Below are 26,291 nucleotides of genomic sequence, written 5' to 3' on the forward strand. Positions count from 1 at the left end.
TTGAGCTTTGGTGTTTGGGAAAGATCAAGTCTTCGACTTTTAAGAGTCCTAGTCAATTCCTTCCCCCAACAAAACATATATTCATGTACTTCCCCCGCTCCTGTTTTTATTTCTTCTCTCTTTCTCCTTCTCTTTCTCTTCCTCTCGGTGTCTGATATTCTTTCCATCTTTAGTTTCCCATTCCTTCTGGGAGTTTCTTAATTTCTATAGTAATGATGACAGTGATAATAATTAGTATTTTATGTATATATATTTATGCATATCCATACATATATATATATACATACATAAATATAATATATATCATTTAAATTTAATTTATATGGCACTTTAATTTGTAAGATACTATAAGGGGCTGCTAGGTGGCGCAGTGGATAGAGCACCAGTCCTGGAGTCAGGAGTACCTGAGTTCAAATCCGGCCTCAGACACTTAATAATTACCTAGCTATGTGGCCTTGGGCAGGCTGTTTAACCCTATTTGCCTTGTTAAAAAAACCTTTAAAAAAAGATACTATAGAAATATTATCTTATTTGAGCCTCAAACCAACCCTGGGGAGGTAGAAGTTATATTCAACCTATCTTATAGATGAAGAAACTGAGGCCAACAGAGGTTAAGTGATTTACAGGATCACACAGCTAGGGAACAGTTAGGTAGCTGTGAATAGAATCCTGAGCCTGGAGTCTGGAAGACGCAACTTCATAGGTTCAAATCTGATTTCAGTCATTTACTAGCTGAGTGGTCCCTATACAAATTACTTAACCCTGTTTGCCTCGTCTATGAAATGAGCTGGAGAAAGATATAGCAAATCACCCTTTGCCAAGAAAATAAAAAATGAGATCAACTCATTTATCACTGATGGTACATTTAGATTGAACTCAATGGTATCTATTCTATGTTAGAAACAAACATTTAATAGGAATCCAGTGTACCTCAGTTGTTAGGGGAAAAAGCTATAATTCTAGTCTTGATGTATCTACAAAATAAACATCCTTTTGTAAGAATCCCCCAAACCCCTCCCAAATAAAACAAAATCATCTAGTCTAATTGCCTAATTTTGGAGGTGAGAAAAGTGAGGCCTGCTGGGTCACACAGATGAAGTAAGTGGCAGAACTGAGATTTGAATTCAGATCATTTGATTCCAAACCCAGCATTCTTTCTACTGAATCATATTTTTCTTTTCTCTTTTTGAGGCAATTGGGGCTAAATGACTTGTCTAGGGTCACACAAGTAAGTGTCTGAGAGAGGATGTGAACTCTAGACTCTCACCATTGGGCCATCTAGTTGCCTGCTGAATCATGTTTTTTGAAGAGATTAGAAAGTTGATTGGAACTATGTCTTCCTTTTATTTTTTAATTTTTTTAATTATAAAGATTTTATTTATTTTGTTTCACAATTTTTCCCCAATCTTACTTCCTCCCCCACTCCCACAGAAGGCAATTTGCCATTGTTGCCATGGCATAGATTGATCCAAATTGAATGTGATAAGAGAGAAATCATATCTTTAAGGAAGAAACATAAAGTATAAGAGATAGGAAGATCAGACAATAAAATATCAGTTTTTTCCCTAAATTAAAGGTCTTTGGTCTTTGTTCAAAGTCCATAATTCTTTCTCTGGATATAGATGGTATTCTCCATCACTGACAGCCCCAAATTGTCCCTGATGGTTGCACTGATGAAATAAGCATGTCCATCAAGGTTGATCATTGCCCCCCATGTTGCTGTTAGGGTGTACAATGTTTTTCTGGTTCTGCTCATCTCACTCAGCATCAGTTCATGCAAATCTTTCCTGGCTTCCCTGAATTCCCATCCCTCCTGATTCCTAATAGAACAATAGTGTTCCATGACATACATATACCACAATTTGCTAAGCCATTCCCCAATTGAAGGACATTTATTTGATTTCTTTGCCACCACAAACAGGGCTTCTATGAATATTTTTGTATAAGTGATGTCTTTACCCTTTTTCATCATCTCTTCAGGGTATAGACCCAGTAGTGGTATCATTGGATCAAAGCATATGCACATTTTTGTTGCCCTTTGGGCTTAACTCCAAATTTCTCTTCAGAAAGGTTGGATGAGTTCACAGCTCCACCAACAATGTAATAGTGTCCCAGATTTCCCATAACCCTTCCAACAATGATCATTTTCCTTTCTGGTCATATTGGCCAGTTTGAGAGGTATGAGAGGTGTGAGAAGCTTTAATTTGCATTTCTCTGATAAGTAATGATTTAGAGCAATTTTTCATATGACTAGGATTGCTTTGATCTCTTCATCTGTAAATAGTCTTTGCATATCCTTTAATCATTTGTCAGTTGGGGAAAGGCTTGTTTTTTTTTTAAATTTGACTCAGTTCTATGTATATTTTAGAAATGAATCCTTTGTCAGAAATGTTAGTTGTAAAGATTGTTTCCCAGTTTACTACATTTCTTTTGATCATGGTTACAGTGGTTTTGTCTGTGCAAAAGCTTTTTAATTTAATGTAATCTAGCTGTGTGGGCAAACCACTTAACCCCACTGCCTTGCAAAAAAAACTAAAAAAAATTTAATGTAATCAAAATCATCTAGTTTGTTTTTAGTGATGTTCTCCATCTCTTCCTCAGTCATAAATTACTTCCCTTTCCATAGATCTGACAGGTAAACTACTCCTTGATCTTCTAGTTTGCTTATAATATTGTTTTTTTATATCTAAATCCTGTATCCATTTTGATCTTATCTTGGTATAGCGTGTGAGGTGTTGGTCTAATCTAAGTTTCTTCCATACTAACTTCCAATTTTCCCAGCATTTTTTTTAGGTTTTTGCAAGGCAAATGGAGTTAAGTGGCTTTCCCAAGGCCACACAGCTAGGTAATTATTAAGTATCTGAGACCAGATTTGAACCCAGGTACTCCTGACTCCAAGGTCGGTGCTTTATCCACTATGCCACCTAGCCACTCCTCCCAGCAGTTTTTATCGAAGAGTTTTTATCCCAATAGCTGGACTTATGGGTTTATCAAACAGCAGATTACTATAATCGTTTCCTAATATTGCACCTAGTCTATCCCACTGGTTCACAACTCTATTTCTTGGCCAATACCAGACAGTTTTGATGACTGATGTTTTATAATATAATTTCAGATCAGGTAGGGCTAAGCCACCTTCTTTTGCACTTTTTTTCATTGAATCCTTGGAAATTCTTGATTTTTTTATTTCCCCACATGGTTTACTTACAACTTTTTCTAACTCATTAAAGTAATTTTTTGGAATTTTGATTGGTAGGGCACTAAACAGGTAGTTTAGTTTTGGTAGAATTGTCATTTTTATTATATTAGCTTGACCTATCCATGAGCAGTTGATGTTTGCCCAGTTATTTAAATCTGATTTAATTTGTGTGAGAAGTGTTTTGTAATTCTTTTTCAAAAAGTTTCTGAGTCTGTCTTGGCAAATAGACTCCCAGGTATTTTATATTGTCTGAGGTTATTTTGAATGGGGTTTCTCTTTCTAGCTCTTCCTGTTGTAGCTTGCTAGTCATATATAGAAAAGTTGAGGATTTATGAGGGTTTATTTTATATCCTGCAACTTTTCTAAAATTGCTAATTGTTTCCAGTAGGTTTTTGGATGATTTCTTGGGACTCTCCAGGTATACCATAATGTCATCTACAAAGAGTGAGAGTTTTGTCTCTTCCTTCCCAATTCTAATTCCTTCAATTTCTTTTTCTTCTCTAATTGCTGAAGCTAACATTTCTAATACAATATTGAATTAGTAGTGATGATAATGGTCATCCTTGTTTCACTCCTAATCTTATTGGGAATGCCTCTAAACTATCCCCATTGCATAAATTGCTTGTTGATGATTTCAAATAGATACTGCTTATTATTCTAAGGAACAATCCATTTATTCCTATACTCTCTCACAATTTTAGTGGGAATGTATTTTGTCAAAAGCTTTTTCAACATCTTTTGATATGATCTTATAATTTCTGATAGGTTTGTTGCTGATATAATTAATTATACTAACAGTTTTCCTAATATTGAACCAACCCTGCATTTCTAGGATAAATCCTACTTGGTCAAAGTGTATTATCCTAGTGATAACTTGCTGTAATCATTTTGATAAGATTTTATTTAAGGTTTTTGCATCTATATTCATCAGGGAGATATGTTTATAATTTTCTTTCTCTATTTTAACTTTTCCTGGTTTAGGTATCAGAATCATATTGGTGTCATAGAAAGAGTTAGGCAGAATTCAGTCTTCACCTATTTTCCCAAAGAGTTTATATAGAATTGGAACCAATTGTCCCTTAAATTTTTGATAGAATTCACTTGTGAATCCATCTGGCCCTGGGGATTTTTTTCTTAGGGAGTTCAATGATGACTTGTTGAATTTCTTTTTTCTGAGATAGAATTGTTTAGGTATTTGATTTCCTCTTCATTTAACTTGGGTAACATATATTTTTGTAAATATTTGTCCATTTCATTTAGATTGTCAAATTTATTGGCATAGAGTTGGACCAAATAATTCCAAATTATAACTTTAATTTCTTCTTCATTGGTGGTGAGTTCACCTCCTTCACTCATGATACTAGCAATATGGTTTTCTTCTTTCTTTTTTTAAAATCATATTGACCAGAGGTTTATCAATTTTATTGGTTTTTTCATAAAATCAATTCTTGGTTTTATTTATTAATTCAATAGTTTTTTGGTTTCAATTTTATTAATTTTTCCTTTAATTTTTAGAATTTATAATTTGGCATATAATTGGGGTTTTAAAATTTGTTCTTTCTCTAATTGCTTTAGTTGCATATTTAGTTCATTGATTTACTTGTTCTCTAATTTATTCATATAAGCATTTAAAGGTATATTATATCCCCTGAAAGCTGCTTTGAGTGAATCCCATAGGTTTTGGTATGTTGTTTCATTATTGTTATTATCTAGGATAGAATAATTAATTCTTTCTATAATTTTTTGCTTAATCCACTCATTCTTTAAAATGAGGTTATTCAATTTCCAATTAGTTCTGGATCTATATCTCCCTGGCCCAATATTACATATGATTTTTATTGCATTGTGATCTGAGAAAGATATATTCACCATTTCTGCCTTTCTGCAGTTGATCATTAGGTTTTTATGCCCTAGTACATGGTCAATTTTTGTATAAGTGCCATGTACTGCAGAGGAAAAGGTAAATTTCTTTCTATCCCTACTCAATTTCCTCCATAATTCTATCATTTCTAGGTTTTCTTACAATCTATTTACCTCCTTAACTTCTTTCTTGTTTATTTTATGATTTGATTTATCTATATCTGAGAATGGGAGATTGAGGCCTCCCACTAGTAGCATTTTTCTGTCTATGTCTTCCTGTGGTTCTTTCAGGTTCTCCTCTAAGAATTTGGATGCTATCCCATTGGGTTCATGCATATTCAGTATTGAAATCATTTTATTATCTATGGTACCTTTTAGGAGGATATAGTTTCCTTCCTTATCTCTTTTACCACTATTTATTTTTGCAGTTGCTTTGTCTGAGATAAAGATTGCTACCCCTGCTTTTGTCATTTAGCTGAAGCAAAATATATTTTGCTCCAACCTTTTACCTTTACTCTATATGAATCTTTCTGCTTCGAATGAGTTTCTTGTAAGAAGAATATTGTAGGATTCTGGTGTTTAATCCACTCTGCTATTCATTTACATTTTTAAGGGAGAGTTCATCCCATTCACATTCAAAGTTATAATTACTGTCCTCTGTGCTATCTTCCCTTTGTTTTTATTTCCCCCCTTTTTTACCTTTATCTATATTCCCCAGTATTTTGTTTTTGAATACCACCCCTTCAGTGTGTTTGCCCTCCTAAATTCACCACTCCCCTTTCTTTCCCCTTTCTCTTTTTCCCTTTTTCCTTCCCTTCCTTCTGTTAGTTCCCCTTTTTCTCCTCCTTCCTGTCTCCACCCCCCTCCCCTTTTCCACTTTTAATACTTGAAAGGTAAGATATTTTTTAAGTTAACTGAGTGTGTGTAATTTAACTTTAAGCCAAGTCTGATGAGAGGAAGATTCAAGTGTTTCCTCATCTCTTCCCTTCTTCCCCTCTATTACCATAGGTCTTTTGTACCTCTTAATGTAATGAGATTTAGCCCCATTCAATCTCCTCCCTCCTCCCATCTCCTTAAAGGAGGAAGTATTTTTAAATCATTCTGAGTCATAAAAAATCCTGAGTATCCATCACTTCTGGCTAAGTATATTCTCTCTAATAGAGTTACAATTCTTGAGAGTTATAAAACTCTTTTTCCCATGCTGGGATATAGCCAGTTTCATCTTATTGGATAGCAGTTTTTTTCTTTACACCCCCCTCCCCTTGTTTTTACCTTTTCATGTGTCTCTTGAACCTCCTGTTTGATGTCTGAATTTCTGGAATTTCATCTATCTCTTCCCCTGAAAGATAAGGCTCAGCTTTGTCAGATAGTGGATTCTTCACTGTTCCAAGCTCCCTTGTTTTTGGAATATCTCATTCCAGGCCCTTCCATCCCTTAATGTTGATGCAACCAGTTCCTGCATAATCTTTACTGAGACTCCTTGGTATCTAAATTATTTCTTTCTAGCTGCTTGCAGGATTTTCTCTTTTATCTGATAGTTCTGGAATTTGGCCACAATATTCCTTGGTATTTTCATTTTAGGATGTCTTTCCAGAGGGGATTGATATATTCTTTCAATAACTTTCAATAACTATTTTGCCCTCTGGTTCCATGATATCAGGGCAATTTTCCATCACTAAATCCTGTAATATTAAGTCTAGGCTTTTTTTCCCTCTTCAATATTTTCAAGAAGACCTATAATTCTCAGGTTGTCCCTCTCCAATCTATTCTCAAGGTCAGTGGTTTTACTGATGAGGTATTTTACATTTTCTTCTATTTCTTCTATTTTTTGGTTTTGTTTAACAGTCTCTTGCTGTCTTGTGAAGTCATTAGTTTCCACAGACTCCATTCTTTTTTTAGAGAAGAGTTTTCTTCATTTACCTTTTGGAACTCCTTTTCCAATTGGTCAATTCTATTTTTGAAAGAACTTTCCATTTGGCCAACTGAGGTTTTGAGAGAATTATTTTCTTTTTTTGCATTTGCCCAATTGAGAATCTGAGAGAATTTTTCTCATTTTGTATTTGTCCAATTGAGGATCTGAGAGAATTATTCTCATTTTTGTATTTGTCCAATTGTATTTTCCAATGATTTGTTTTCTTTTTGCAAGGTGTTAATCTTCTTTTGGGTTTCTTTACCCAAATTTTCCAATTGATTTTTAAATTCCTTCCTTATTTCTACAAGGAAGCCTTTCTGTGTTGGAGACCAGATCATATTTTCCTCAGAGGTTCTAGGTTTCTCTGAGATAGGGTCTTTTCCTTCCAAGAATTTTTCTATGGACCCTCCTTTCCACCAACCTTTCTTCATTTTACTAAGACCTTGAGCTGGGGAGGGGCTGGTGCACAGAGGTTTGGTGTTGGGATCCCTAAGAGGCTTTACTCACTGAGTGTAATATCTACAGCTGGCCAGTAGGGGGTGCTGGTTGCTTTCTCTGGAGTGTCTGTGACCTTGATTGAGGCCCTCTCCTTTGGCCTAGAGGGATTGATTGAAGCTGTTAAATACTTTTATCTTTGATCAATAGTGAACTATACCCTGGGATGAGGCTATCTCTCTCCCTATTGTCAGCTGAGGTAGTTCTGCTCCTGGACCTTATGCTGGGGCCGAGGTAGTTTGTAATTGTATTTGTTCTGGGAAGAGGCTTTAGCTGAAATGGAGGTTGTGGACTCTGAGTTCTTCCTGACCAGAGGAGCCCAGGGATGATGTCTGCAGCTCTCCTGCATTGGAACTCTTCCTCTAGCCCTGCCAGCAAGTTCCTGAAGGGTCAGTGCCAACACCAATGCTTTTGCTCCCTAATTGACCCAAGCCCCCATGGTGGACCAGGCTCAGTCTCCATTGCTGATCAAGGCTCCAGCCACGTGCTAATCAGGGTAATCCATGACTAATCCAGGTTCCCAGGCTCTCCCCATTGGTGCAGCTGGTAGGCCCACAATTGCAGAAGACAAATCCTGAGGTGGATGTTCTTTCTCTTGGCTTTTCTTTCTGGGTTTTGTTGATCAGATTTCTGTTAAGATGTTTGTTTCATATCATATATGGGGGAAGATCAGGAGATTTCAGAACTGTGCCTGTCTTTTCTCCGCCATCTTGGCTGGAAGTTATGTCTTCCTTTTAAAGTCATAATATCAAATTAGATAAATCCCACTGCTATATCAACATGTATTTCTAAATCTGTGTTTTGTGTTCTACATTGTACATAAGACTTTGTTATCTTGTTGCTTTTTACAAGGGGTCTCTAATTTGTATTGTTGAGAAATTTAGATAGTTATCAGAATGGCCTGCTATGTGATTTTATGAGCAGAATGGGATACTAGGTTAGTAATCAGACAAGTTCTTTCTCTAATTGACTGTAATGACATTGAACAAGCAGTTGTCTGTGTCTAAACATCATTTACCTGTAATTCTTGAAGGCATTTGACTAGGTGATTAAACTTCTTTCCTAATCCAAAATTCCATGGGAAAAAAACCCCACAATTTTATTTATACAAAATTAGCAATTATTTAAGCATCATGTCTGTTAATTGAAAGATGCCTTAAAATTATTCTTTGAGACTTACATGAACTTATGCTGAGTAAAGTGAGCAGAAACAGAAGAATATTGTTCACATTAACAGCAACATTGTGTGATGATCAACTATGATAGACTTATTTCTTCTCAACAAGTGAAAGATCAAAAAGCAATTCCAACTGATAATGGAAAATATCATCCACACTCAGAGAAAGAACTATGGAGTTTAAATGCAGAACACAGTGTGCTATTTTCAATTTATAATATTTCATTTATACTTTCTGTTTTTTTCCTATCATGTTTTTCTCCTTTTGTTCTGATTCTCCTTTCACATGACTAATATGAAAATATGTTTTACATAGTTATACATGCATAACCTATATCAGATTACTCAATGTTGGGGGGAGGGAAGGGGGAAAGGAAGGAAGAAGAAAAATGTGGAACTCAAAATCTTATAAAAAATGAATGTTGGGGGAAGCTAGATGGTATAGTAGACAGAGCACCAGCACTGAAATCAGGAAGACCTGAGTTCATGTCCAGTCTCAGACACTTAATAATTGCCTAGCTTGGTGACCTTGGGCAAGTCACTTAACCCCATTGCCTTAAATAAAATTAAAAAATTAATATTGTAAACTACCTTTTTATGTATTTAGAAAAGTAAATTTATCTAAAATTTAAGAAATAAATTATCCTTTGAGAGACAAGAAGATTTATTAGCTGTTGTGGGGGTGGGGGATCCACCAGAGCTTTGTCCCAGGGCATTAACATTTCTAGGACACTGATAGTTCACCCTTCCTCCATAGGGGATATTTTTGTGCCTCCAGGTCCAGTAGGGTGTTTCCTTGGAACACCTTTGTGACATTCTATGAAAACAACAATGATTACCCAGGGTGGAAGGGTGTAGCAGTGATCATTCATTTATTGATTCTCTGGAATCTTAGTTCATCTTCAGACAAAAGTCTATGTGACCACAACTCTCTGGAGACCTATTTCTACAGTTGGAAGCTTCTAAGAATAAGATGATAATGTCACCTGTATTGGGAAATTAGCTCTTCTAAACTAATCAACATGGTGAGGACTTGAAGGATGATGATGATGATGCTTCCTAGTTACCAAAGATTAGAGGTGAATCTATTAGGTGGCTTCAACTTGCAACAGAGCATAGTTTCTTTCGAGGGTAAAGGAATAGGCTGCAAATTTATTTATGTAACTCAGACTGTAGCTGTTCTCAGTCTCCCATATCATCTTTATGTCAGAGGCCTGGGGACCCACCTCTTCTCCCCAGGGGCTCCAGGGAGAAGCTAGACCTGGAGCACCTGAGATTACAGAATTTCTGGGGAAAAGATTATTTTCTTTGGAACTAGAAGGGATATCCAGGAAGAGTAATTCTTCTGGCAGCTAAAGGATGCCATTTTTGTTTTGCTTAGCTCCTCCATCGTTCTGACAGCAAGACATCCTTTCAGGTATTGCTTTATTTGTCTTGTTTCAGCTCTGATCTTTCATTCCACTGTTTTCATTTCATTAACTTCTAATCTGCATTCAAAACTCTCTGGTAGATGGCTTCTGATTAGAATATAGTTACTTGGAAATCAAGGACAGTTCAATTTAAAAGAAATGCCAGACAACTCCATGTAGTTTAGATTAATTCCAACTTAAAAATCTTTGAATATGTGTGCAAATTGTCTTTCCTGCCCCCCTATCAGCTGCAAATGCAAACAGGGGTGATCTGTTTTCTCTCTTTTATTTCTGTAATGTAAAGACTAGCCTGGTCCTAAGCAGGCCCATCTAGTGGGTTAACCTTATTTAACTCCACCACCAGCCTCAGACCAACAGCAAAATCCTAAATGTGGATTGTCAATATCTATGACCATGGGAAAAATGTAAAAGTGAAAAGAGGCATGATTTAAAATGTAGTGCATAGACATTTCTAGAACTCATAGAAATGAATTAGAAATAGCTGCAATGCATCCTGCTAATATTAAGGGAGATTTTTTGGAAGTAGATTTATATTGACTTTGATAGGAAAGTTTTGGATGAGTGTTTAAGACTCTGTTTTCTTCATCTATTGAATGAGGAATGTAGATCTCAAAGATCCCTTCCATCTCCAATATTCTATGATTCTGTGATTTTATGATTTAAAAAATACCACTACCTATTTAGTACTTACTAAATGAAATAATAATTGTGAAGCATTTAACACAGAGCCTGTTAAATAGTAAGCATTTAAATGTTCCCTTCCCTACTTGATTACTTTATGTATAGTTCCCATTCTATTTACTCTTATTTTGCATATGTGGATAACTGTATTTTGAAATCTAAATACTTATTTTTTTGCTTCTGCCAAAGAAATTTAAGAGGAGGCAATTCTGCTTTTTTTTTGCTTTTGGTTATAATTCTTTAATGAGAGAATTCCATTTCCAGACTCAAAGAATTTTAGAAATAGAAATCATTTTGCTGCAAAGAATTGTATAAAAATACAAACAGGGCAGTCACATACTTTCCTAATTTATTCTGAGTCAGGTCTGCCTAGGGTAGTTTTATTATATGGTCTGAAGAGATTCTCAGAATATCAGATATACCCATATACCAATGTGTTGCCAAATCACAAGATCCTTTTATTTAAAAAGCTTTCTGCTCTTCTTTATAAGTCTAAATGGCAGAGTTGATGATAAAATTTCTCATAACTGGTTGATAGGAATGTAATTAATGATTAACTTATTTCTCATGTGATTATTCAAGTTCTGCTTATAACCCTCAACATTTTCTTTTATTGTCATTTGCCAATGACTATCAGAAGAAAGGGCAGACCCAACTTTTCAAAGGTTAGGTGAAAAATAATAGAAATTGGGGGGGTCTTCAATAAGAAAAATTTGACCAAGAAAGAAAGGAAAAAAAAGAGAAGTCTTTTTCTTGAAGGAACAGGAGGATCAAGTGAATGTTTTTCAAGATAAATGTGACCAATTATTGTTTGAAGGCAGGAAGGATGATGACTTGTCTTCCTTGGCTCTGGAAGGCAGAATGAAGGTCCTGCAAAGGGTGGATGTGACAGAAAGGGAGATTAAAGTTCCATGTAAGAAAAAAAAACATCATTGCATTAGAATGAGTTATGTAGAGAGAGAGAGTAGGTTTCTACATACTTGAGGCCTTCAAAAAAATGTGTTTGCTAGTGAAGGGGCTGAGGAATTCTTGTTCAGGTATAGATCGTCTGAGAAGCTTTCCCAGGTGCCTGCCAACTCTGAGATGCTAGGATTCTGTGAATAATTACTTGAAACAAATGTTGTGTATCTTTTTAATAGTGTATATAAATTGAAACAAAGACTCATCAGATAGCTTGTAGCCCCAAAAGAACCTTTCTTTGTAACAAAATAAAAGTCATGCAAAATGAATCAAAACTGCAATATAGTATCTGAGAGCAAACAGTATTTTGTACCCATAATTCCTCACCTTTCTACTTAAAACAGGGAAAGTGGATTTTCTTAATTGTTCTCTAGAATCAATATTGATCATTGTATTTAATTTGAGCACAGATGCTTTTAGTATTGTTTTTATGTACTTTTTTGTAGATATTGTGTATATTGTTCTCCTTTTTCTGCTTCCTTGAGAAACATTTAGGAGTAAGGGGGGGAAAGCCTCGAGTTAGTCAATAAGACTTCAAACTGTTACTAGTTGAATGGCCCTGGGGAAAATCGCTTAATCTCTCATCTTCAGTGCTTTCATCTATAAAAATGGGGATAAAACAATTTCTACCGTCCAAGTTTGGCACAAGGATTAAGTAGGTAAAGCATTTTTCAAAACTTAAAATCTTCTAAAATTGTACATATATTTCATTATGCTGATTTTTTTGTTTTTTGTTTCTAAAAGAATGGGTTTATTAAACATCAGTGTGTTTGACAGAGGGAAGTGATGTATTAAATGAGACAATCCCGGCAAAGTACTTTGCAAACCTTAAAATATCATGTAAATGTTAGCTTCTATGTTATGAGATATTGATCATATCATGGATGCATGGTTTGGGACTCAGGTTTTCATATGGTTTATGGAAATGGACCATTCCATTATTCTGTATTTAACTGTGGGATAAAATCCTACCATTTTGTGCTTTTCCAATGATTCAGGGTTTTTTAAAAAAAAGTTTTTCGGCTCAATTGAGGAAGCTCCTACTAAGCACCTTCAATGAGGCATGTTCTAGGGGGTACTAAGGCAAAAAATACCAGGCCCAGATCCCAAGAAGCATGTATTCTACTAGAAGACAACAAAATATGTTTTGGGTTTTTTAAGTGTTTTTTTTTTTTTGCAAGGCAATGGGGTTAAGTGGCTTGCCCAGGCCACACAGCTAGGTAATTATTAAGTGTCTGAGGATGGATTTGAACTCAGGTACTCCTGATTCTAGGGCTGGTGCTCTAACCACTGCGCAATCTAGCCACCCCGACAACAAAATATGTTGATAATACTTAGGATTAAGCCAAAGGCATTCCTTATGAACTAACTGGTAATATCTGACTTTTCTTATAGGTTGTTGCTACATTTGAGGAAACATAATTTGAACCTGGGCACTAATGAGTTGTGCAGTAATAAGTTTCTATCGCATTTACAATGCCACATTCAAATTGAATTTAAATGTCAGGTGCCTGGATATGAATACCAAATATCAGGACTTACTATTATTATAGCTGAAACTGAGTTATGGCTGCCTTGAGGAGAATCAATAGTTTTCTTTTAAGCCAAACAAAGATACCTAAGACTATTGCCAAATGACAAATAGGAAATGACAAAGGAAAATATTAAAGATGTCTCACCAGAAAAAAAATAACAAACAACTCAGAGTTAAGAAGGGAAATGCTGCTCAGTTCTTAGGGAGGTAAAATGGTTGGCTTTCTGATTTTTTTTTCTGATCTCTATTTTGTTAGAGACAGAAAGATCAATATAGTGAATAGAGCATTGTACATTTGAGTCAGGAAGGCTTGAGTTCAAATCCTAGCTTTGCTGCTTAGTCTCTGCATGACTGAGTAAATTGTTTCTGGTCCTCAGTTTCCTCATTTATAAAATGAGGCCCCCTAAGGCAGAAGGGTTACCTGTAAAAATTACCAAGATAGACAGGAACCACATAAAAATGTAATTGAGAAAAATTAAGAAAATAAATAAAAATATGATGTGTTTAATTGTGTCCAACTTTTCATGATCCAATGAACTATACTTGCCATGGAATTTTCTTGGCAAAGATACTGGAGTAGTTTTCTATTTCCTTCTCCAATCCAATTTACAGAAGAGGAAATTGAAGCAACCAGAGTTAAGTGACTTGCCCTAGTAAGTGTATGACTTTGAACTCAACTCTTCCTGACTCCAGTCCAACACTCTATTCATTGAGCCACCTAACTGCTTCCAAAGACAGTATAACAAAGATAATGTTAATTTGTGATTTTTTAAGTCCATTTGTAGCATGTGGGGTTCTGTTTTTACTTGAACTTGACAAGGGTTTCTAGAAGCTCCCTTTTGACTCTAAATAAAGTGTACTTAACTGGAATCTACTAGACTTCAATGAATCCATGAATAGGGATCCTTGTATTTAGAACGTTTCTTTTCCTATGTAATCCTATGTACCTTATTTTATGCAGCTTAAAACAGTTTTCTGAGAAGACATTCCTTGACTAACTGCTAGAGGGATTAGTAAAATAAAAAGAATAGTAAAGAACCTTAACCCCAAATCTTTGATATTCTGTCCAAATAACTTCTAAGAACTTCTGCTCCCATAGTGTAGTTCCTGCTCCAATTCCATCACTTAAAAGTTGATGAGAACAGCCCTCCATGCCTTCATGAGGCTTACATCATTCAGACTCAGGACACAAGATTGGCTTCTTCTTTAAGGTAATTATCTCCTTGAAATTCAAATTGGAACAAAAGCAAGGCAGCAGGTACAGTTTCTATTAGGCTTATGATGTCACAGAGAGCACAGTCCCTGCAGACCAAGCTAAAGAGATAACAATGCTTGATTGAAGGACTTAAGAAGTACTCTAATTAAAAGTTCCTTATTATTCTTTTCCTCTCCAGCTGAATTCAGCTGTTTTTTAACTTCCTTCCAAGATTTGACAGCCACCCCCCCCCCATTTCTTGAATTGTTTTTTTCTTTTTTTAAATCTCTTCATCTTTGGAGTAGCCACAGAGCATTACAGAATGTCTTTTAATGTTTAAAAGAAAAGATTCACTCCCTTTTATTTATACTGGAAAGAGCAAAGGACTTGAAGCCAACTAGTTTAATCAATTGTAGTCGTATCCTGGTCTCTTGAGAGTCCTGCCTATCAGTAAATGATTCTGACCAAAGGATGGTTTTGATTTGCAAACTCTATCCCCAAACTTAAGCTTTCTGGAAGAAAGGCCAGATCTGGTACTGCAAGTCACTTGTTGCTAAGAGACATAAATAAATAAATAACAGCTAGAAAATAAAGCAAGCAATTTTTATAAATTTCTGGATAAATTAATAAAAAATATAATGAAATACCAAGAAGGTCCAGAGCTTATCCCACATTTTGTTCTTAGAGGCAGCTGGTAAGTTTCCAGGTCATTTTATTATTGCATTTTTTTCATGATGAAAAATAATGTAAGGCATTCATTTTGTGGCCTAATTTCCCCTTCCATATGTGATTGTAACTTACATTAAGGTAATCTCCTACAGTGTGTGCTATTACTGTGATCAGAAATAAATACCATGGAAGTTTGTAGAAAATGTTGTTAGTATCAAATAAATATATCTTTAGACTTACAGGGCTGTTCCTCTCTCCAAGTCACAGAGTTAAACAATTTCAGCCAGTTGAGTCACCTAAAGATAATGTAAATGAAGTATTTTTATTACAATGATATTGTTTAAACAGCAACAATAAATGAAGTGTAATTTACATGAAAAGCAATTTTTTAAGTTTTCATGCATTAATTTAATTGGACTGAACTAAGTCAAGTCAACACTAATAGACTCAGGTCTTTTTTAAATTAAGGTAGAGATAAGGCAACATTTTATAAAAGTTAAAACTACATATAACTCTTTGATTTTTTTCTTTCCTCTAAGAATGTTATCTTTAGCCCACAATATAATGTACAATAATATTTACTTCTTTTCAACTATTGTGAACAAAATGTCACCTATCATCACTAAATGAGGAAAAAGCTTGGACACTATTATTCCCATAGAGCACTGTCCATTGGCTCTAAAGTCCAACTGGTCTTTGCTTCCATTTCCTATCCTTGTAACTTACATCTTTTCGACCTTTGGGAATGCACTTCCTCCTTATCTTTGTCTAATAGAATTCCTCTCTTCTTTCACAATACCTCAAGCATTGTCTCAAAGAGGGAACCTTTCTTGACCTCAGCTGCTAGTGCCTTCCCTTACAAACTACCTTGCATTTAATAACTATGCATTTATTTATAAATCCATTTCTTTCAACATTTATTCTGTATGTAGTGTTGTTTCTGGATCTACCATAGAGCTCTCACACTGGCAAGTCAAGTCCCCAGGGCTTTATTTCCACTTTAGGCACTAGAGGAAACCCTGAAGAATCGGAGGACTTCTTTTTAATGCTTTAACACACAAAACCCCCAACAATGTACTCTCTTCTCAGATTATTGGTTGACATTATTTAATGCACCAGACAATTTGCTTTTAGAGAGGGGTATTTGCTAGAATGCTATAGCAAAAACAGTTGATAGAAACGTCTCCCCAAAAAATCTGAATCTGGGGAAAAAGTAAGCTCAAAGTTAGATAATGCATGTCAAAGGGATAAAACTCATAGTTTCTATTAGTCTTTTTGTGGAAGTCCGCAGGTTGTTCCCCTAAGGTATGGTATAGTTTTTCTGCTACATTTTGCATCTTTCTTTCCTCATTATGCTCAATTGATCCATGGTTCTTGATGTAGACACTAACTCTTGCTACTGCAGTCCCATGTATATTTACAGGACACTAAGAAATATCCAAATTCTCTGGTCTCCTAATGTCCATAAGGTACTCCTATGGTCAAGGAGATAGAGGCTGGGTATGGGAATCTTCCCCTTCCTCCTAAATACTATCTTTCCCCACAAAGTTCATGAGTCTTCTTAGAGACTAGACAAAGGCTTCTATACTCACCTACAGGATGCTTAAATTGGCCTGCTATTTTTTAAATAATACATAGAATATGACCAGATTTCCTCAGATGTTCCAAATATAAATCCTGTGCAAAAAACCCAACTCTATTTCATCTACTGGCTTTCAAGGACATCTTTTTTGGTACTTAATATAAAGACTATGATTGGTTCAATATAAAAAAAATTAACCAGGATAAAGTATCAGGACATAGCATCTTGGCACTTATTTTAAGTGAAGGTGAGGGAATTTGATTGACTAACTCAGTGAATTCACACTTCTGGATCTATATACTTCAATATGTCCTTGTTGCTTCCCCCCAGTTAGAAGTGAGCACCTTGTGAGTAGGAATATTGCCATTTATTACTTCATAATGTCTAGCAGAATCTGATATATAATAGGAATTAATTAATATGTATTGATTGATTGACTATGTACAGTAATGGGGCAGATATTAAACACTCTACTGATTTTTTTCTCTTTTAAATTAGTAACACCAATTACAGACCCATGCTTTTAGTGCATTTATTTCTACTCTGTTTTACTGGGCAAAATGAAGTAGTATAAAAGCTAGTCATTTATTCAGATACAAACCAGTGATTAAATTAAAAGTAACATTGAGTAAGAGAGGGCTATGTCACAGCTATACTTCCCTGTTGTCCAGCCCATCATTAATCACACATCCTTTTACACTCACAGTACCAAAGTTAATTACAGACCTGCTCAGTGGTCTATGAGATACATTCCTATACCCAAAATATACTGTGGCTAATTTTAGGTTTACTTAAATGGGAACTGTAGATCAAAGTAAACTTCCATTTTGTCTCTGTTCTCATGTAATAGCTTCAAATATAACTCAGATCATTCAATTCTTATTGCTATTTCACTTGTTAAGACTCCAGAGTTAGCCTTGTTAACTGTGGGTAGTGGTTTTTCACTTGTCATTTCAATGATGCAATTTTTAAAGCTTAAATAAAGTTCCACTTAGCCAAAATTGACAAATGTCTCTAAAAAGGCTCTTTTGAAATGAAAATTAATCAAGATAATAGATTGATTGGTCTTTCTAATTTACTCGCCTTACTACTAGAGCCTTCTCAGAAAGCAGTGTGACATTGGGATGGCCCTCATTTTGTAAGGGTTAAACTAGAGCCAACTTCAACTTGAGTGGATCTTAACAAATAGGAAAGACCTTAAATAAGTCAGGAGATGGATGTGATGCCTATTATTTGAGTGCCAACTGATCAAAAAAGCATTTAAGTATTATTTTCTGCTGGGAGCTACATTGTACATCAAGGAAACAAAGAGAGGTTAGAACAAAGGAGATCATATTCCAGGTAAATAACTCTGAGATACATAAAAATTAGATAGAAGATAATCTCAAAGGGGAACTCTTAATGAACTTTGTCATTAAGAGAATGGGATCAAATAGATCCTAAGGGCCTTTAATGTTGACTTTACCTAAAAAAGATAATTATTGGAACAGGGTTTAGCTAATTAAATTTCTAGAGAGAAAGGAGGTAGGAAGAAGAAGAAGGGAGAGGAAAACCTGGGAAGGGTTTAACTTTGTCCTTATTAAGCAGAGAGGAAAGAGGAACCTATAGATCAGTTCTTCCCTGGACAGTGATATCCTCCTGGTGATATGAATACACCTACTTGGAAGAATTCAGAAAGACTAATTCTCTGTGAATACAAGATGATACATTTTTTTTTGTCACAACAATTCAAGAAATTACCTCCTAAGGCATGGAGGAGGAGATACTCATGTCTGTTAAATCAATCAACCAACAAATATTTATTAAGTAATTACTGGACTAAGCTCTGGGGATGCAGAAGGAGCCAAGAGACAATGTTTACCTCAAGGAGTTTGCAATTTAATTGGAGCGACAATATGCAACAAATGTATAGAAAGTAGTCTATAGACAGGGTATAGAGGAAATCATTAATAGATCTAATGTATTAGAATTAAGAGGAATTGGTGAAGGAATATTGGAAGATAGGATTTTATTTTGAACTTAAAGTAGGGCAGGGAGGGTAAATAGTATATGAAATAAATTTAGGTAATCCTGGATTATGAGATATAAGAATAAGAATGGGTTTCTTCCTAGCATAGATAATTCTAGTAATCAGAGCAGCCACTAATCAAAACTATACATGGGACAATTTCTCTTGGCAAAATGGGTCTTGAGGATGGCAGAGCAGTGATAACACAGCCTCTGCCCCCCTCCCCCCCAAGAAATCACTGGAGGAGTTATCCATGAAAGAACTGAGGGAAAGGGATATTGTAGTTGCATAAAGTACAAAAAAAAATACCCCCCAAGAATCATGAGGTAAGTTTTGGGATCATTGATAATCATGGAGAAGAACAGAATAATACATTTCTAGGAAGATAATATACCCAACCCCTATTTCCCCAATCAGTGCTTTGGAGTAAAATCCCATTTGATCTGTGTAAGTTATGATTTTCTTTGAAAGCAGCATATAGGTTTTTGGGTTTTTTAAATAGCCAGTAAGAGCTCTTTATAGAATCACCTTCCAGGTCCACTGTGTTTGGGAACAGAAAAATTGCTGGCTTTATATGAGTATTACCTTGATTCTATGGAAAAGTCAACCATTCTCATCCTAGATGACATTAAGAGCGAGTATCTTTTTTGACCTTGGTGGTCCTTTTGGTGGAGTGCATGCAATCTCTGCCAAAGCAGACAAGCAAATGAAAAACTGGACAGCCTGTTGAGACATCTCTCTGGCCAAGTTGAATCAAGGTCTCCTAGCTAATATGGCCCCAAAGCCCAGTGTTATGAGCCTCCCTCCTTATTGGTGGAGACAACTATCTTATGTGAGGGGGAGCGTGAAGCTGGTGAGAGGAAAGGGGCTCTGCTTCTTATTCTTCTTTTGAGGATTCTTCAAGTGAGAATATTCTTTGAGTGAGCTTCAAGCTGGCTTCTAGCTTTGAGAAAAAAAGAACAAGCAGAGTCCCACTTCCAACTGCTTAGGGAGGACCCTGGGAAGACAAGAAGAGATTGGGAAGTTCCATCATGACTTTATTCCCAGCTTGCTTATTATACTAGAGATTTCATAGTTTCCATTTGGATAAGAATCAGAATCCTCTCTCTTGGTTGTGCTGAGTTATCCTGCTCCCAATGGGAGCTCCTTCATTCTATATTGCCTGGTGTATATTCTTCAATGTATACCATCTTTGATTTCTGTTTTGCTACTGATTTGGATATAGATTTCTTTGCTATTTGCTATATATGTTGGTTGTAGAAGTATTTGATAGGGAAGAAATTGAGTCTTGGATATAGAGCTTGGGGTTCTTCTTCCCCACAAGATGACAAAGTGATCAAAAGTTAGATGTAACCTGATCATATTGCCTAGACAAATGATACTTAAAGTGAGCAGATAGTTATACTTTTAGTCAGGTGTCCGCTTTCTCTTAGGAGAGCAGAATGATGACCTCTGGCACAACCTCTTGTTTTGCCTCTTGGCAGCAGGAATGTAAGTCTTCCTGGAAGAAGGGAGGGGGGTAGAAAGTCTAGAGATATCTATTCTGTCTCCCTTCAAGGCACATCAGGATAGTCCTTGCCATACATGGGTCTTCCTAGACATAGTATGCCATCTTATTATACTAAAAAGAGTAGGTTCAGAGAATAGAAGCAACAAATGATCTCTGATTAACTATTTGAAATTTTACATATGGTAACACTGAAACAAGAAAGAAAAATTAGAGAGGTGAATGCCAAATGAAGAATCTCAAAGGAATGTGAACCTTCTGACATTATCTGTACTCTTCCAATCGAAGAAATGCATGTATCTGTATGTATGTATACATATGTGTGTATGTGATTACAAAGGAGGGGGAAGAGAGGCAGGAAGGATGATAATTTAAATCAGCATAAACCACGGTAAGAATAAAAATCATTTGATTCTGATCTTTAATTGGGTTGATACTCCATTGTTTCCTTTTAAGAATTTATGCATTTTTGTTTTTGTTTTTGTTTTTGTGGGGCATTGGGGTTAAGTGACTTGTCCAAGGTCAAACAGTTAGTAAATATCAAGTGTATGAAGCTGGATTTGAACCCAGACCTCTGGAGGTCTATCCATATAACTGCCCCCCAAGAATCTGTAACTAACATTGGCAAGTATCTGAAGGAACTACAGTAACATAAAAATTGTCACCAAGAGACTGTCAGTGATTCAGACTTTCCTAGAAAAAAGAAATGCATGGTATAGCAGACCTATCAAGTTTAAGGCAGATATGTTCATAAAAGTTGGATTTTTTCAGACCTTATATCTTTACAGCAAAATGATTTTGGCAAGGCCACTGCTCTTCAAATCCAATGACTGTTGGTCCATTTTCTTTTGCTTTATTCAGTTCTGCTCAATTAGCAGTACTTTAATAGTAAATTTACTTAGATGTTCTTAGATCATCTAAATTTTCCCTTTGGACCAAGTTACTTGTCAGTTTTTTAAATTTTCAGGATTAGTCAACCTTTTGGGGGGGGGTCCTTACCTTTTCTAGAAAAGTATAGCCCCACCTTTGTAATCTGGTAAAGTGTGAAGCTTCTTGATCTCTTCTCAGAATAGTATTTTTAAATGCCTAAAATAAAGGACACAGGATTACAATGCAAATCATTTACATTAAGATACATTCATAAAAATATTTTTGCAAATTTAGTTCATGGCCCTCAAGAAGCCTGGCTCTAGAATAAGGAGACTACATTTCCAGCAGAGAGCAGTTAACTGAAGACAATTCAAGCTGAGCTGATAGAAACATTGTATAGGGAGGAATGGCAGACAGGAGGGAGGACAAGAGTAGGATTTAGGAGAGAGGTGGGACAGTGAGATACTACAAAGTAAATATGTGGGAAGCAAGAAAGTATAGGTTGCCATGGATTCTTTGTTGTCAGACTACCTCACGATTCACAGTGGGACCATGATTATGGAAATCTCAAGAATTAGCTTTCTTTTAAATTAGAAACATCCCATTTTAGTATTGAAATAAACCAGAAATATTTGGGATTAAATATTTATGCCTAAGGGATCTTTGGCATGATTTTTATAATATGACTTCCCTCTAACCCCATCTTTTCAGTGTTGTGATCACTTAGATTTCATCCTTTCCCAACTCTATCATTTTTAATTTATTTCCCTCTACTACTTTCTTCCTTTCTTCCAATATATATATATATATATATATATATATATATATATATATATATATATTCATGCCTCTTGCATCTTGAAAAATCATAGATCAACCTGGATGCCCTTGTATCCTTCCATTTATTATCAGCCTTTGTGATAGCAGTTTCCTCCTGCTACTTCCATTTTTGACTTAATCTGAACCTCATCCTAAATTTTAAGTTTTAACCTTTACTTTATTGAAATTCACCTCTTAAAGATCAACTTTGACCACTTTATAAACAAGTCTTTTAGCAAAGTTTTTGCTCTCTTTTAGCATTCAACACAATTAGTGGAACCTTATTTCTTAAAACTTGAATGTGAAAAAATATAGTAAAGACATTGGGGCATTAAGTTGTGACATATTTAAAATTGTTTTAAATATATTTTTATTTATTTTGTTAAATATTTCTCAATTATATAAAATTTTTAATATTAATTTTTAAAAACTTTGAGTTCCAAATTTTCTACCTCCCTGACATTTTTCGCCTACCCCTTGAGAAGATGAGTAATATGATATCAATTATACATGAGAAATGACTTATAGTTTTAAAAACTAAGTTTTTGGACCCCAGATTAAGAACCCTGCTCTAGGGTAAGAAGGCTGAATATATAGCAGGGAGCAGTTAACTATAGATAATTCATGTTGGGCTGAAAGAAACATGGCACTAGAGAGGGAATGGCACATAGGAGGGAGGACAAGAGAGAGTAGAATTTGAGGGAGAGATAAGATAGAAGAGATCCTGCAAGAGGAATATGTGGGAAGCAAGAAAGTATAGGTTGCTAGTTTTTTTGACTCATCCCTTTACTTTATGGCCTATCTTCCATCAGAGAAGGGGTCAGAGAAGGAGTCTGGTGCAGTGGCTAGAGAGAACTGACTTCAGAGTCATATAGACCTGGGTTGAAATCCTGTTTCTTTCGCACATGGGCTACATGACTGTCTTTTGAGTCACATAGATATATACATATATAATATGTATTATATATGTATATATAAAATCTTTCTGAGGCTATAAATCCAGTTGCTGATTTGCTTTGGTGCAAAGAATTTCTTAATCCAGAGCTCTGCTTGCAAATGAAATCATAGGTGTGGTCTTTCCCCACTCCCCCAATTGTTCAGGCACCAGATCTCCACAATGTTGATCCCTTCTCTTCCATCCAGTGTGACCACCCTAAATATCCAAGAGTATCATAAACCAATAATTTTGCAAGCATAGTACATGAAAAATTATGATTGAATCAGTTTTTCCCCCCTAACTGGCCAATAGTCTCTCTCTCTCTCTCTCTCTCTCTCTCTCTCTCCAGTCCACTCTTTCTTCTACTCTACTATGTTGGTAGTTTATTTTAGTATGACAAAGGTGTCCTATTTTGAACAAAATAGTACTTGAGATTTCAATAGCAATGAATCTTCATCCTCCTAAAAAGTTGTTTTATCATGACTCCCTCACTGCTCTCTTCAAAAATCTTTGCCATTGGCAAAGTTTAAACTACTTAATTTGCCAATTCATTTTCTTTACAATCTTCCTGTATCCTCCCTCTCCCCCGCCCCCCACCAGTTCATCTCTAGCCTGGCTGAATCCTCCTTCTTCTTTTTTTGCCCCAATTTTCTCATTTATAAAATGCTAGGGTTGAACTACATTACCTCTAGACTTTATTTTCTGTTTATAATGTATCTTTATGTTTTTTCTTTTAAATTTTAAATCATTTTTGTCATTGTCTTGAAATCATATAATATTAATTTCTGAATATGTCCCTTCCTCTGAGCCCTGCCCGGCCCACTGAGTGTCCCTTGTTAAAAAGATTTGAAATGGGGTGGCTAGGTGGCGCAGTGGATAGAGCACTGGTCCTGGAGTCAGGAGGACCTGAGTTCAAATCCAACCTCAGACACTTAATAATTACTTAGCTGTGTGGCCTTGGGCAAGCCACTTAACCCCAGTGCCTGGCAAAAAACCTAAAAAACAAAATTTAAAACAAAAGCTAATAAAAGCAGTTTAGCAAAAAATCAATTAGTATCTCAACTGTAGCTGACAATATCTGTAATATTCCAAATCCATAGTCTCCTACCTCTGGGTAAAGGAAGGAAAGCTTTTGTTCTATTTATGTCTAGAATCAAGCATGTTCATTAAATTTTTGCTAGTGTATTGTGTTTCTTTTTTGTTTTTTTTTCATTTTATAGTTGTAATAATAATAATAGCTAAGTTTTATATAGGACTTTCAGATTTACATATTTTATATATCCTCTCCCATTTGAACCTTATAACAATCCTATGAAATATGCTTTGTTACCATCCTCATTTTACAGATGAGGAACCCAAGGTTAAGAAAGTTAAGTGACATGTCCAGGGTCACAACTAGTAAAATGTCTGAAGCAGGATTTGGACTCAGATCTGTCCAACTAATTTCAGTTTTCCATCAGCTATGGGACCTAGTTATATTTTTAAAGTCATTATAGATAATTTTCCTGGTTTTATTTATTCTATTCAATATAACTCATGTCCTTTGCTTCTTGAATTTTTTATAATTATTATTTCTTATAGGATAGTGATATTCCATTACATTCATGGATTTCCATTTGTTCTGTCATTCTTTTTTGATAGGAAACTACTTTGTTACCACTTCTGTACTGCCATACATAGAGGAATCTTCTTTGAATACATCCAAATGTTTTTAAATCTCCTCCCTTGCTATCTGTTATGATTCAGAGTCAATCCTCTACCAAAGTAAAAATGAAAAAAATGAGGAAGGCAGGGAATAAACATTCCTATTTTGCTCACTCTGATCTAAGCACTGTGTTAAGCACCCTACAAATATTTCATTTGATCTTCACAACAGTCTTCTGTCCTAAATATTATTGTTATACCCATTTTATAATTGAGGAAATTGAGACAGAGGTGAAGTTACTTGTCCAAGGTCACCCAGTTAGTAAATATTTGAAGTCACATTGGAACTCAGGTCTTCCTGACTCAAGGTCCACCACTTTATTCACCATGCTACCAACTGCCTCACTGAGTAAAGAAAATGAATATATTTAGTTGATCAATTGAATTATTGTCCTATATCTGCCTGTAATATTTCTTGCCTTCCTCCTCTTCATCTACCTTCTGAAATTTGGATGTTAAAAATGATGTTTTTAATTAGTGGCCTTCATGGATATTCAGGTTGAAATTAAAAAAAAGTATTTGTCAAATGAAAATCTCTTAATAATGAATGTTCTAGGAACCCAGAATAGGTACATGTCTATTTTTAATAAAAGCTATTTCTTTTTATAAACCTTATAAAAGAACCAAATGAGTATGAATTATTATTATGATATGGAGATGTTATTCCCTTAAGTAATGTTCCAGTACTTTATCAACATGCCTAGGTGACCCTGAAATCTTAAAAACTCTGTCAGTGAAGTTCAAGGTCAGGTAGGACCTACCAAATGGGAGCGCAATTCTCAACATTTGTGGGTCTGTCATTTGAGAGTTAGTTTAGATTTGATCTGAATGGATCTAGATATGTCATCCTCACATTCCTTTTTACTTATTCACTTTCTTTTGACTTCAATTTTTTTCTTTTCTGACCTCAATTTATATTATATTTTATTATTATTTTTAATTTTGCTAGACTTGTATCAGTGTCTTATGAAATACTTTTCAAAATGGCAGGTTACCAGAGATATCATTGTTCATCTTAGCTAGTCATTGATGCAGGAAGACAGTTATGTATCTGTGACAAGAATCTGAGACCAGTGGAATCATATATATATATATATATATATATATAATTAAAGAAAGTGTAATTGTGATTTGTAATTATTTTCTTGTTTTCCTTCTACTATGCTTACATGACAAATTTCTATTATCTAGAATGGGGGTTCCTAGTATATTTCTTTTTATCATAGAAGTCTTTGAAGATTGGTGAAGCCTCTTTTCAGAATATTTTTTTAAATAATTGAAGGAAATGATCATTTCAATTAGAGGTTAGTTAAAATAAATATGTAATTTTTTTCCTATCCAATTACAGAGACCCATTGGAATCTCTCAATGGAGCCTAGGTTAAGAACTCTTGGTCTAGATAAGCATGTGTGGTTGGAAGGACTGGACAGATGGCATAGTAGAATAGTGAACCTGGAGTCAGGAAAACATCTTTTTGAGATCAAGTCTGATCTCTGCCATTGACTAAGTGTGAGACCCCTGGGAAAGTTACTTATCTCTGCTTCTGTTTTTTCCATCTATCAGATAAACTGGAGAAGGAAATGGCAAAACACTCCAGTATCTTTGTCAAGAAAACTCTGAATGGGATTTTAAAAATTTGTACACAAACAAAGTGACCAAACCATAACAAGTTGGATGGATTATTCATAGAGATGATCTATCAATATTTTGAAGGGATCTTTAGGTGGACAAAGAACTAGACCCTGATATGAA

The sequence above is a fragment of the Macrotis lagotis genome, chromosome 7, assembly GCF_037893015.1.
Source record: "Macrotis lagotis isolate mMagLag1 chromosome 7, bilby.v1.9.chrom.fasta, whole genome shotgun sequence".
Lineage (NCBI taxonomy): Eukaryota > Metazoa > Chordata > Mammalia > Peramelemorphia > Peramelidae > Macrotis > Macrotis lagotis.